The sequence below is a fragment of the Odontesthes bonariensis genome, chromosome 21 (assembly GCF_027942865.1).
Source record: "Odontesthes bonariensis isolate fOdoBon6 chromosome 21, fOdoBon6.hap1, whole genome shotgun sequence".
NCBI lineage: Eukaryota > Metazoa > Chordata > Actinopteri > Atheriniformes > Atherinopsidae > Odontesthes > Odontesthes bonariensis.
The window spans coordinates 14,850,241-14,864,812 of record NC_134526.1 but is presented as its reverse complement, the minus strand read 5'-3'; the positions used below and the strand labels follow the sequence as shown (position 1 = coordinate 14,864,812).

The following is a 14,572-nucleotide window of genomic DNA, read 5'->3' as shown; positions in this document are numbered from 1 at the left end:
TTGGTTAGACTGCTCTGTTAGCCATTTTGGGTTTGTCCCCCAAGTGTTTATCATGGAGGTTTCACAAGTGGCCATTCTGATAAACAGCAGGGATTGGATCCAGACCCTGCTGGGTTCTAGCTGGAGCCCTGGGGCTGGTAACCACACAGGCCGGGAATGTTAGTCATTTGTTTATTATTGACGATATTTGCCTGCTCCTAATCCTTGGCAGGATTAGCCGAATTAGATGTGTTCCTCATCCTACCATTTTCCACTCTTGCAGTCCCTGACATTTACATGCGGACATGCACATATGTATGCAGTGGTATGCTCTTTGGCTTTGATGCGTCAGTTCGTGTGTTATTTTACACGTGTCGCTGAAGGATGTTTGTAATCAGGATAGGTTGACAGATATACCCACTCACTCCGTCCCATTTAATGCTGTGATCGGGGTCAGTGGGAAAACTATGTTTGGTGACTAATATTTTTTAAGCCATGCCAAGGCATCTTGTGTTGTGGTTGTGCTTGAGGCTGAAAGAGTGTTTAGATCTAGCAAATCAAGGGTCCAGAGGAGCTTTTTGGTCATTTATTTTTTTCAAATGGAAACACTCTGAGAGCCCTGTAGGAAACAATTAATCAAAGAAACTGAATGTCAGTGTGGCGTCACTGGAATCGGAAACTACTGATATAATGAGAGAAGAGAAAGTGGTACTTGTGTGCCCGTTCTATGTGTCATGAAACCATGGCTGAGAGTCACCTGGATCGGAGAATGAGAAGGGCTTACTGAGGGTTTACTGAGCAGGGTGAACTTACTCAGTGTGACCTTTTTAGGGCCAATCCCGATCACTGCATAAATCTGTTTCCAGTTTCAAAACACGACCACGCACATGCTCATTAACATGCCATACTCTTTCACCCACACAGTGTTTTTGTGGGTGAGAAGGTCCTGCAAATCTGCACAAACACCCTGCACACAATTCCTGGTGCCCAATTCCTCCCACAAACATACACAGAAGTAGATAAACCAGAGCTGCAAGACTGACAGACACATAACATGTAATTATGCAAGTTTATGTGAGGCCAAAAGGTTAAGAATGATGGATCTTAATTTTCTGGAATACTCATGTTAAACTTGTCTTGGTGAGAGTCCCAACTCACTGGGTAGAACTAAGCGTACTAGACTTTGTATATTGCAAAGCCAAGTCGGCCTCATGTTATCGGCGATGCATTTGAATCAAGTCTGTTCATTTTCACATTGAGACTAAAATACATTGTAGCGTATTTGGACGTGTAAAAAAAGTTTGATTTCTCTGAGGTCAAAACTTGACATTCTGTGTATAAATCTTAGACATTCAAATAAAAAAACCAAAAAACATTTTCTTAATAATTTTCTGACTGCTCATTTAAAGTTCAGCAAACCCACAAATACTCTACATCCCTCAAACCACTCGGCAGAGATACTAATGTTGGGTGTGACTGGCGGAATGAATGTTCAACCCTCCCTCTACATCCTTCTTTGCCCTGTACAGAAAGTCTTTTTACTTGCTGCACATGTAGGCTCTTCAACCACAGCAGTCACAGCTGAACTACATGTGGTGTTGGTTAATTGGCAGTTTTTGGTAAGTGCAGATATGCTTCACTATGCATATCTTCCTCAATGTCCCTTGCACTGCTTGCCTTTTTAGAGTGTCCTTTAATTGGCTGCACAGTCACAGTCTCCTGCTTTAACTGTCCCCTGTGGTACCTGAATGTGGCCTGTTTGACCCTGAGGCCCTGGGGTGAAAACCAAGTATTCGACAGCATTCGCTAATGGCCATAAGTCATTTTTTTTTAGTCTAATCTTTTCTTTGTTTTTCCCATAACTTCATTTTTCATTGCTTAAAATGAGCTTTGAAGGTGATTGGGACACTATTGGGCCTATGAAAGCAAAATCTGCTCAGTTTCAACACCTTTTCATAACCCTTAATATAGTTTTAGTTTAATGTGACTGTCCGTCAGCTTCCTTCAGGCAGCTCTGTCAACGTTGTCTGCCTCCTCAGGTCCAAAGAAAGTCTTTAAATTTGGGCTCTAGAGGATTCTGGCTGGCTCTTTTAATACATCTGACCATGCCTTCTTCCTACACACCAGCCTGCTACCAACTGGGCCGCAAAAGACCTGAGAATACTGTGATCCCAACATGGGGTGTATAGTTTAGGCTCCGGCTTTGCTACACTTTAATCTGCATCCCTTTTAACCACAATGGGAAACATGTGCTTACTCTGTGTAGGGTACAGGCCCACCATAGGAGAGGCTGTTTACCTTTGCTCTAAAACTAACATTTCACAGCTCCTGTAACCACTCCTGGCCTCTACTTCCACTGGCCGCTGAGTTAAAAAGGTGATAGAGGATCATTGGGTGGCGTATTTGAGACATCATCACAATTTTTTTTCTTTTTCTACGAAACTCAGTCTTGTAAAACTTATTTTTTTTCACAGTAACTAAATGAGAACGATTGGGTTGTCTGTTTTTCTGTCGTTAAATAGTTGCTTCACATCATTTTATTATTTTCTTGAGATCTCAGTCCAAAAGTGGGTCAGCATATGACTCTGGTAAATGCACCTTTTTGCTGTTTGGGTAGGAGATAAACTAGATTTTTATAAACAACAGAATTCGGCATAAAGCATGTATTTCAAGATGTGTGATTATATTGATATCATCTTCTACATTATATGTCTCCCATCTTGGTTATTAACACTGGCACTAAAGTTTCTGTTTTACAGCACTCTGTACATCTATACATCATCATTATAACACATAAGTAATGTTAGATAATATTCACATGGCACATCACATTTTCCTTGCATGAACTCATGCAAACATTGGAACTCAACATAACTGAATCAGTTGGAGCCCTGAGCTTGTTTCCCTCTGACAGTCCAGTTGAGGTATATCGGGAGACAGCAAGCATTACTCAGTAAGTTGTGAAATGGATTCACTCCAGAAAACTTTGCTCCACAGTTATCATCTTGGAGGTGTAAGCACTATTGTCAGTGGTCTCATTTCGGATTATTAACTTTGGACTTTATTTGCATACTGATGGGCATTCTGTAGATTCACCAGGGACATTTTAGAAACACTTTGTTGGGTCATGTGCAGACTATGCTACGTTCGGTGTCATTACAGGAAAAAGACTGTTATTATATTTGTCATTATGTGCTTAGAATTCAAGATATTTCAGTCTTTTTAATTTTTTTGGTCTAACCTCTAATTGCCCAGTAACAAATGCTTTGCAGCCTGGTACCGGTCTGTGGCCTGCTGTTTGGGGACCCCTGATCGAAAATATCATTGGCAGCACTGCCACATAATTGTACCATATTTCCTTAAATAAAACCGGGATCCATTTAAAAGCAGAGCTCATTGCAGTGGCCAGGGTTGGGGTTGACATGAACAAAAAGAGACTGCCCCCAACAGAGTTGATTGATGAAGAAAGGAAAGCAAGGTAAAGTGAAAAGGATAAGTGTATCTGTCATTAAAGTGTGCAAAACCAAGACCAAAAGTTTTAGTTTATACCATTTTTTGTCTTGTATTTCAATGAAATTAACGTGATGTTTTAGACATGTTGTTGCACTTGTTTAAGTGTTTGTCAGGGCGGGCATTTGATACCTTAATTCTGAACCATTCAGAACAATTCAGTAAGCTGCTTCATATGGAATGCATGCACATCCTGTACAATAGAAGGTCTGCTAAAAAAACTGAATTTCTTTCTATTAAATTAAATCTGCTAAATTGCTTGTTCATTTTTTATTTTTTTTTTTTTTTTTTTTTCAATTTCCTGGCACACAGTGCCATCTCTGTCTGCATACCACAGGAAAAGTTTAACTTTTTAGAGCATTCAAAGTCAATTCTGGAGAGAAAAAAGAAAAATGTCGGAGGAAATATGTTTTTTTTTTTTTTTTTTACATTTTTGCCCAAAACATGTTGAAATAGCTGTACAGTAACTCATTGTATGCAATGCTGTATGGTTTATGTGGAGTACAATTTGAGGTGACTAGTTCCAAACTCCCAGTGCTCCCAGTGCTGTGCAACTGAATCAGATTCTGGCCTCCACAGGTGTGGCAGGTGATCTGAGGGTTGAGTGAGCTCTTCCGAGGGTAACAAAAGCCTAAGCTTCCCGTGTTGCCCTGCCCGTTCTGCCCTTTCCTGTCGTCTTATCTGAGCATCCAGTGCAATCTAACCCAGGGCGCGGTACCTCTGCTCCTCCATTCTCCATGCTGCTGGTCTCCATTGCTGGTCTTCTCAGATATCACTGTGAAGACAGAATGACCCCGCTTGAGCTGAACTTGAGTTGGACTGACTGACAGAGTCCTGACACCCCATTGAGGACACAGTCATCTTAGCTTCCAGCCACCCACAACTTCCCACCCATTGACCTCTGCAGCACTAAGGGCAAAGGCGGCACAGACATTGAGCTACACAGCACACCTAGGAAGGATTTCAGTCATTATAATGGATACAGTCACAGCAGTGATGGTGTTTCCACAGCCTATGGCTGAAGTACTTCACGTTCCTTTGAAATTTATAAGGATAATGAGATTTGGTTGTTGGTTAGGCCAGAGCGGCAGTCTGATGTAGAATATTCTGATAACCAGAGCGATGACTTAATGTACATCCTGTAGGGATGGATTGTGCTTTCTGGGTTTGATTAAGCAAATTAGTCCACCAACAGGAAGCAAAACAGCTCGTTTCACACTGTGACTTGAAAGTCTCAAAGCAAAAAAACTTTGCTATTCATTCACAGAAACTCAAAAAAGTTCAGCACCACATAGGCACCACAGACGCTAACAATATTCAAGTATTTGCACACTTAGAATGTTTAATTGTTCTGCTGCTCTTTGCTCATTCAGCTCTCCATGTACATATGTATCCACTAAATAAATCATTCAATGGAATGATTAAGCTTAACATGAAATCCCCATCTGAGGCAAATTTGACACAGATTTCAAGGCATTTTCCTGTTTTTTAATATATCAGTGCTTGGTAACCTGAATAGGATTTGAATAATTTGTGAATCATGTATCATTTGCATTCCGACCAAATGCACCATAAACATGTTTCCACATGTGCTCATTCCACAGCAGAACTGCCAAACAGCAGTTGAAACAACGCTGCTGAGAGGAAGCTTATCACAGCCCTCCACGATTTTCCTTGAGAAAGAAACAATTTGCTTTTCAAGGGAATTTCTGGCTTTTGCTACATAAATTTTAGTTGACAGTGCATTGTTGGTTAATGCTTTACATTTGTCAAATCTTTTGATTATTATTTTTTTTTTTCAGCTAGTACTGCCCATCTTAGCTGATACTGGCAGTTTGTGTACATTCACGCAGACAGGAGAGCTTCTGGGACAAAATCTGATTAGCCTGAGTGGTGTGTGTATGAGTGTTGTGGGGACATGAGCCCAGAGCTTTAAATGTGGGTGTGTACTTGCAGGCCTCAGCTCAGCTCAGAGATGTAATCTGATTTGCAGAAGGGAATGGGTCGTTTCACATGACTGGTTTAAAGGACCGCTGGCGCAAGGTTGTGCCAGTGTCCCCGACTGGTTTGTGTGTACGTGTATTTCTATGCATGTGTGCTTGTCGCTTGTGTGTATACACCATTTATTTGTTTTCACAGAGCTCACTGTAGAAATATGAGTGTTTGTTGGTGTAGGCTAAATAGAGAGGTGTTGAAGTTTTTGGTGCGGTTGAGCAAACCAGACTGCTGCATTTATTTCGTTGTCCTTGGTTTTAGCTAAGATTTGTTTGGGAAAGACTTTGTGAAGTAAGGCCACTGCTAATTAACAGTCAATTACACATATGGAATAAAGCTCAGCTTCAGTCTCTGATGCAGTATTTGTTTGTAACTTTCTGTTTACACATCTCTTAGAAGCAGAGCTTTATTTTGAACTAATGGACCATCAGAATTTATATCAAATAATTGAAATCATCCTAGAGCCTCAAAAGCCTTAAGAAAACCTCTAGGATCAAATTTCCTCAACGCTTTTACTCTTAATCCTCTTGTTTTTTTTTTTGCTTTGTTTGTTGATGTTTTTGTGGGGGATTTTTTTCTTTCTTTCTCTCTGATGTAGAAAGCGGTCTCTCATGTGATTTTCATTGGAGATTGACCGGAGGAAACGACCACAGTTTGTGTGCCGGAGTGCGTTTTTTTTTTTTTTTTTTTTTTTTTCATCTGGCCTTGTTAATAAATACAGGTTGTTTCCCATCTTAGGGTCATCAGTTGTGGTTGTGACGTAAGCGACTGGAAATAAACTAGGAACTATAAGTGATGATGTTTGCAGCCGCATTCACGACTGTTTACGGGTCCCTCTACAAGCTTGTTTAAATATAAGCTGCTCTTCGGTGAGAGACATGATTTCCTTGTGTCCGTGCTTGTCGATTCTGAAAGACTCAAAAGTGTGTGTGTTCAGTGTTTGTGTGTTTTCTGTCCCGTCCGTGTGTGGAGAGCTCATAAGCAGGATGATACAGCGAGCAGGAAGCTCTGATCCCATCAGGCGTGTCAGCAGGGGCAGTTTTTCATAAGGTAGTAATCTCGCCACACAAAGGGGTGTCCAATATTAGAGAGAGCCCCTACCCTTGAGCTAATCAAGACCTGACCAACCCTTCTCCTGGCTCACCAACTCTCTAAACATTACCTCATCTGGAGGCTTAGCTTAGCCACATGCAACTCCAGCCTTCTGGTGTACATGATAACTCACTTAGCACAGTATGATAGCTTGAAAAAAAGAAAAGAGAAGCGGAAATATAAGAAAGGATATAAAAGAAGTGAGACCAGCACGTAACTACCTATGGTGCCTGGTGCCAGGGAAAGGTATTTTAAAAGGGAGAGGAAAGAAAGAATCATTTTACCAAGTCTTCCAGAAACTCTGTGAAGCAATTTCCCAGTATTCAGTTTCTCTCCCCACCGTCCTGTTATTGCTGTTTTCCCCTCAACTCTTGGAGCTTTCAACCTGAAAGGAGGTTTTTTAGTTCAGGCTTTGTGTCACTCGGAAACAGTGCATTTGTTGCCAAGGTAACAGGTCTGGGTGAGAGAAACTCGGAGGCAGGGAGCACCTTTGTCTGTGAGTGGATGAAGAGGGACCTGAGCTGTCATTTGACCATAGAGTGCAGCTTCAGTCTGAAACATATTTGCATCCCACTGACAGGTTTTTCTTGATCCAGTATCTACCTGAACCTGTTGCCCTTATAAAATAAACCAGCACACCAAATAAATTTTAAATGGTTTACTGGAAAAGCCACTTTGAGTGCCTACATTCTCTTAATCTGCCAAGTTTTTGCAGAACTCCCATAAAACTGTAGATTTACATAAAACAGAGTTGGTTGAGCAAACTTGCAAGTTTAAGTTTGACTTTTCTTTTTTTTTTATGTTCTCCGAAGATTCACTTTATGAGAGTATATATTTGGGTGTTTGAAGTGACTACCAACTCAAGAACCCTGAAAAAAAACACAACTTTGGGGCACATTGTTTGGGGCTGCCTATGTTTGAAAATGTCAGTGACATTGGAACAATTCAGTGAACCTTTAAAAATTGTAGGGTACTATTACATTGCAGTCCAAAGAAGAATTATCCAGCCTTCCCATCTTTACTTTCACTGACAAATTAACATTATTCTGCATTTGCTGCACTTCTGTTGTTGGATATCAGAACTCTTTCTCCCTTCCTTTTTTTAACAGTAAATTCTCATCAGTAGTTCTGTAGTTCAGTTAATTGAGAAAAAAGATGAGCCAATAATGTTCTACCAGTGCTTTGTTTTACGTTTTAAATTCATGGAGACGAAAAATTCTGTGTTTGCTTTGTAAGCTACCATTTACATGACTTAAAATGTAGAAGTTAAGGGTTGATGAACCTCATCTAGTAGGAATTCTGACTTCCAGTGGGAGTTTTCTTGTTTTTTTCCAGTTGAAAGTTGTACATTCCAATTCAATTGTTATTGAATGGAACATCAAAAGGGATATACAAATCCAAAACCAGAACCTACCACTGCTAAAACAAACTTCTTCATCAAATCTGAAAAAGAGCATGGAGGGATGGACTGAGGTTTTTCCAATCTATATGTGACAGAATACTGAGGTGATTGGTTCATTACTGCCCCTCAGGAGGCTCAAAAAAGTGTTTTGGCTTGAGTAAAAAGGACATAATCAGTCTACTTCTACTCTAAGAGTCAGCACATTTACATGCAGTTGAGCTATGGTTACAGCTTGACTTTGACATTTAATTGGACCACCGTCGTTGTCCCAGTATACATTGATGGGGGGGGGGGGGGGGGGGTCAAGTTATTAACTGAAGTATGTCCACCGCCATGACACTGTGTACTGTGTGATAAAACTTTCTTTATATTCTACCTTTTTTTTTGGTCTGAGATCATCAAACATGTAAGTATAGCCGAATTCACTGCTAAGTTGTCTTTTTGTAACCTGAATGGTGATTCTATCAGATGATGCTCTGGTTATAAATTCAGAATGTTATTAGAGTAGAGAAACAGTCTGAAAATGCTATAAGTAAGGTAGAGTACAAGGTAGCCTGAGTCTTGGTCATCGTTTCAGACACATTTAACCGACTGACAAAAGAACCTGTTATAAATTGAAACTGAAATACTGTTTTCAAAAGAAGATGCAAAACGACAGAATGGCGGCACATGTCAAGAACGCCCTAGCTGAGTGTATAGCAGTGATTTTATTCACAAATGCATTATCTGGGTGTGTTGGTCTGACTTTGAGAAGCTCCATTTTTATCATTTTGGTGAGACTGAGTTGTATACATGGACTTTAAAAGTCTGTTTATGGTTATACTAACACAATAATTTAAAATCTTTTTTGTCTAGCGTCATGTAAACATGCTGTGATTTGATAAAGTAGTTGAGAGCAGAACTTAAATTATAGATAAACTCAGACAAATCAAAGTGCATGTTGCTCTCCAGAGGACTTACTGACATATCTGCTGAAGCAACTATCATCATTCTTGATAGAAAACCAAGTGAAAGAGTATCCTTTTTATGGATGTATTGCTTTCTTGCTAGATGACATGTATGATTATTAAAATGAAAAACAATCTACAGTCAAAACTATCAGGTTAAAATGAGCTCAAAACAGTGACAGTTTGCAAATGATTCTTGAATCATTGAGTTTAGAGTGGCCTTGAATCCCGCCTGGGACACAACGTTCTTTAATTGAATTTCCTTCTTCAAACTATTCCAAGTGACGGGGGCAGAAGGCCAGGAAGTTTTTTTTCCCCCTGTCTCTGTGCTGAGACTGGGGACAGACAGCAGACATGTGACTTATGATCTTCAAATTGGAAGATGAGCTCCATTTAATTATGTTGAAAAAGTACGATAGCAGCCTGTCCATAATGGCCTTAATGTAAGGCTGAAACAGGCCTCTTTAACTCAAACCCATTTAGTTTTTCTCAAGTGTGAATGGAATGTGTTAGCAAACCTTGGAAAACTTCAGTATCACCTTTAAAATAGCAACAATTCTAAACTTACTGGAAAATCTGACAGCGGTATTTTCTTTTTTCAATGATATTATATTATATATCACTTTATTTTTTGTAAAGACTTCATCATTTTAGAGTCATTGGGGTTATATATGAGTTTTTATATGAGGGAAATTCACCTGCGCTGACTGAAATTATTACTAAAATTAGTAAAATAACTCTTTACTTGAATTCTACATCTATACATTTAGTTTTAATGCACCAAATACTGGCAAAGAAGCTTCTGTGCTATTGACGGATTATCGTCCTGGCTCCTTTTTTTTTCTTCCTACACAGTGTTGAGGAAAGCAGTGCTCAGAATGCCATTATCATGCGGAGGTGTATGTCAAAACCGTAGCTCTGTCTCTGCATTCTGTCAAGCAAGAAAGGGAAGAAGTGGCAGAGACGCAAATCCTTGCCAGCGATTTCTCAGTAGTTTTCTGAGTAGGCTGACCTGTGAATAGAGCGATGGGCTGAACAGTCGAATCGTTCTGGGCTTTGGGAATGAGGCACAGGTGGCCTGACATAAAGGCTGCTGTGAGGACTACTGCCCAGATAATCAGCTTTTTTTTCAGTCTCAGAGTAATAAACTGTTTTCTATCTGTCGAGAGCCTCAAGCAAATGAATTAATCACCTCTACTGCTGAGTCTGCTGGTTCTTATTTATTTCACTTCTAGAAATGATCCACAACAACTTTGTTTTGTTTATAAAGTCAGAAAAGGAAAAAAATTAGAAAAGGAGTAAATTATTTAGCATCAGACATCTTACATAGATTAGCCGTTGAAAATGAGAACTGTATGAGTCTTCTGTTTTTGTGCCACAGCAAGAGATTTTGTAGCATGACGTGTTTGAGGTAATTATCCCTTCTTGACATGGCACGTCCTGCACTGTGTCTACTGCACAACAGATTGCTGAGCTACAATTCTGAAAAAAAAATAGCCTAGATCATACACCCCTAGTCTGACCTGCTGCGAGAAAAGATTAAACATAGAGAAAGAGAAATGTGCTTTTCTACCTGCCCTCTATGACTTCTGTAATAAAATTATAATCTCTATTAAAACATGGTATACACGAACCAGTTTATTAAACTAGGAAACTCTTTTAATGACCCAGTTGTAAATTGAGGAGACATTTGCACTATTTTCATGTCATAATCTGACTAGCACATAATTTCATGCATATTTGAGATGTATTGGTGCCAACTGTGTATGTTAATTCCTGATTATTTAAACAGTTCACATGTGTTTGAAAAAAGTAAAAAAATAAATGTAGCATGTTATCACTGTGCAATTTTTGTGCTTTTTGTTTTTGGTATGGCACCATGCTGTGGACTTTTACCACAATTCTTTACTGTTAAGTGTTCAACTGAATGCTGTTAATTGATACTCAAAGCTGAGGAAGCATAGAGAAAACAGTCTACAATATATGACCAGCTGGCTGAGGCCCAGAGGCTGACCCAAAACTTGCCGGCGGGATTGAATCTCCAAACTGGCCTGGAAACCACTGAAGATGTGAGGATCTAGATTCTAGAGGAAGTCCCTGAAAGCATTAAGGGTTAAGCATCTCTGTTTCCCTTGGTTCAATTATAGTACAACCCTGGGGTGGACGAAGCAGTTTGGAGAATAGATTCATGGAATGATGCATAATCTCCAACTGTTTGTCTTTAAAGGGAGATGTTTTCATTTTATTTTTCAGATCATTTTTTGTCCTGTTATTTTTCATTGTATGTTAGAGACTGTGCATTAATTCAAGTTTCAACAGCGATGGCCTAGATTAAATTTGACTCCTCTTTTTTTCTTCTTTTATGTTCACCCATGAATGTGCCTCTTTCTGAGTCATCCTATTTCCACATCTTTTATCTTTTTCAGATGATCTCAGCTGGGCACCAAGAAGAGGCAGACTAATGGAAACATTATCTCCACAGATTTAACAGGTAGGGATGACTGTGTTTTCTGTTTGATCATCACTGAGTGGATAATGTGATCTCTCACACACACACTGCAGTCTTATTATGAATGATGAGAACTGTTGTAAACAACCAGAGTATTTTGAGTTTACTGATCAGAGGTGGTAGCACATCTATATCAGAGATTTGATCAGGGTGTTGGCACTGGATCTGCGCCCATATTCAATTTTTTTCCTGATTTTGTAACCAAAGTCATGACAGCCCGGTAAAGAATGCAATGGCATAGAGATATCACTTCAAACACAACTTCTGTCAGGAACCTCAGATCCTTTCAGTGGAACTGAATGAAGATATGCTTTGATGGCCCACCACGGAGTCGGTGGCCTTCAAAGAAACCTGTTGATGGGGTTTTGCAGGAGAGCCAGAAGCCTGAATGAGAGGTACTGTATAAGTGTGCCTCTCAGGGTGGCCTTGGTTGCTCTCAATGGAGGTCAAACACGATTGACCCCTAGATGAGTAGTCATTTTCTTTAGATTTTAGGCTCACATTATCTCTTTTTCTTCCCATCAAACTGGTTCTCTCATTGAAGGGGAACTGTGCATAGATGGCAGGGTGCCAGCAGACAGGTACAGTAGATGTGCTGATGGGGGAAGGCGATAGGGGCCGGCCTTAGTTGCAGCTCAAGGCACAGAAAGACATACACGGGCAGGCTGAGACTGCGAGGCAGGTTGGGACCTGGTTCTGTGCGCTGACGCTGCTCTGCTGGCTGTGCTCCAAAGTGAGGCACAGGAAAGAAACGTGGGAAGGGAAAATGCAGAGTGGAGGCCAAGAGAATAGATCTAGAAAAAGAAGTTAAAAGAAAAGGGTAGATAATGGCAAATAATGTTGTCAAAAAGCATAGAGTGGTTGTAGTTTATGCCAGTGGAAGCAGGCTGTTAAGAGATGATGTGAGGTGCAGTTGAAGGGACACGAACAGAGACCGTGAGAGTGAGGTCACATCCTGTGCGCTGGTGGGACGTGACTCCTCACAGGTAAGCCAACTCAGAGGTGCAGACAAGCCGAAAGAAGATGAGATATAGTGATGGATGACTACTTATCCTCTGACACGTTGTTCCTTCCCCGGGCATAGAACAGGCGGGACAAGCCGGTCTCACCACTATGCTGCCATGACGACTGCAGGGTTGAGTGGTTGGTGTGCGGGGGTGGACAGCATAATGTCATTTTGTGGGAGGCTGCATGAGCAAGCACAGGTAGAAGTCTGGGTAGTCAAAAGGCCACCTACCTGCATTATCTCATCGGGAGATAGGCTGATGATTAAAAAGAGAAGTTGTAGACAAATTAACACCTGGTTTGTCTTCTTTTTCAGATGATTTTGTTTCACACAGTGTTGTACATGTTTTTATCTAAAATCTTTGAAATGCAAATTCTTTTCAAATCAGGATTTAATTTTATTTTTTTTTTAAACATTTTGGCTTGGAAATTTGAAACCACAAAGCTGTCAGCAAAAGAAACAAAGCAAATCTGTATTTGACCAGCTCTCGTAATGTGATCATTTCAGTTTTGGATGAGGCCCTATCAAGCTAGCTGATCTGCAACTTCTCCGTGCCATTTTGAAGGCCATGAGCCTTTTTATTTGGAAACTTGGTGAATGCAGCCAAATCTGTTCTGCTTAGAAAATCACTTGAGTAGGCATTTGTGTTGATTAACTTTGCTGTTTTATAAATGTATTATTTTTACTAAGTGCTTTGGATATTTATCCTACCATACACCCAAAGAAAAAGTATGCTAGAAAAGATTATATACATCTAATGTTCTTTAAATGGGCATGAGCAATGTGTCGATGTTCAAGCAAGTGCTTTTTGGCTCCCATCACTCATTAGTTTCTGTATTATGTTTCTAGGATCACACTAAATCCTAGTTTGGACTACGGACCAGCACCTCCTGCAGCAGATGTTTGCTCCTGGCATGACTGCTGACAGAATGAGCTCCATCACTGACAGTGTAGCTCTCAGGATTCAGCCAGGAGCTTGAAGCTGGAAAAGCTGTGACCTAAACTCAGCAGGACAGAGGAGTGTTTTCTCCTGCTCAAACATTGTGGAACAGATCGTTCAGTGTCTGGAGAAGCGCTCATAGGAAAATCTATGTGATGAATGCACATTTGCCAAAGTTACCTCGACTATCTACATATTGTTTTACTTTTTCTGAGTTGAACCCGGGATATATTTTCCTGTAAATACATCTGCTCTTGATTTCCAGTGGTCATTCATGCTGTAGCTCATCCACTGTGGCTGTAACATTGACTCTGGAGACAATATCCCCAAGTGCTGGAACTATTAATGGAACATCATCAGATGGTATATTCATTCTCCAGGTCTATTTTTACAGACTGAAGGCAGTGCTTCACCTGTGCACTAACTTGAGCTTTATCTAATAAAGAACAAAATAAAGTTTTCCACTTTGTAAAATGAAAATGCTTCTGATCCTGATCCTGCAGGATGATCATTTCGTCAATGAAAATGTGCTTCCATCTTTCAGTTCCAGTTACAAAGGAGCCATTGTCATCAAGGTGTTGAAAGCAAACCAAATCCCTCCCATTGAAGCTACATTTCTCTCTGACACATTGGCAACCTGTTTATGTGGGCTGATGATTGTGTCAGGCTGAGCATTCTGATCATGATTTTTATCTTCATGATGTTGTGTCTGTCAAAATCTGCTTAAAGAAATAAAAACATTTATCTAAGCTGCTGTCTGTTTGTCTTCTCATTCCAGCTGCAAGTTGACGTGAATAATAACCATTGAGATGATGTCATATTTGTTATCTGGGTACAGATCTGTTCCTGCTGTTCCGGTTCAAGTCATACATGTTTCAGTTGGGCTAGTTTGTCACAATCATAATTTATGAAATGGAGACAAAGTCATAATGAAGACTCCTGGTGGTTTTTGAGCTGTTGTTTGGAAGCCTTGAGTTTGGTATTCGGCCTCCCTATCTTGGAGCAGGAAGAAACCAGTTTTAGAGTAGCTAGCTGGAGAGGGATCCTTGAAACCTGATTGGGAAAAAAGTATGTGTACTCGAGGAGAAATGTCAAATAAATGATAGAATGAATCTACTTAATGCCACTAAGTAAAGATGTTTACTTCACACAAATTATTGTGTTGTTAGTCCAACTGAAACCGGACTTTTAA

At 40.1% G+C, this 14,572-nt stretch overlaps 1 long non-coding RNA gene across 1 annotated transcript in view; it reads left to right on the top strand.

Moving 5' to 3' along the window:
* The window catches only part of LOC142371245 (uncharacterized), a 53,817-nt gene extending 39,716 nt beyond the window's left edge, over positions 1-14,101 (top strand). Inside the window, exons 4-5 of the long non-coding RNA XR_012767995.1 lie at positions 11,352-11,416; positions 13,290-14,101. This is a non-coding gene — a long non-coding RNA (uncharacterized LOC142371245). The remainder of the gene's footprint in view (positions 1-11,351; positions 11,417-13,289) is intronic.
* The last annotated feature ends 471 nt before the right edge of the window (positions 14,102-14,572 follow it).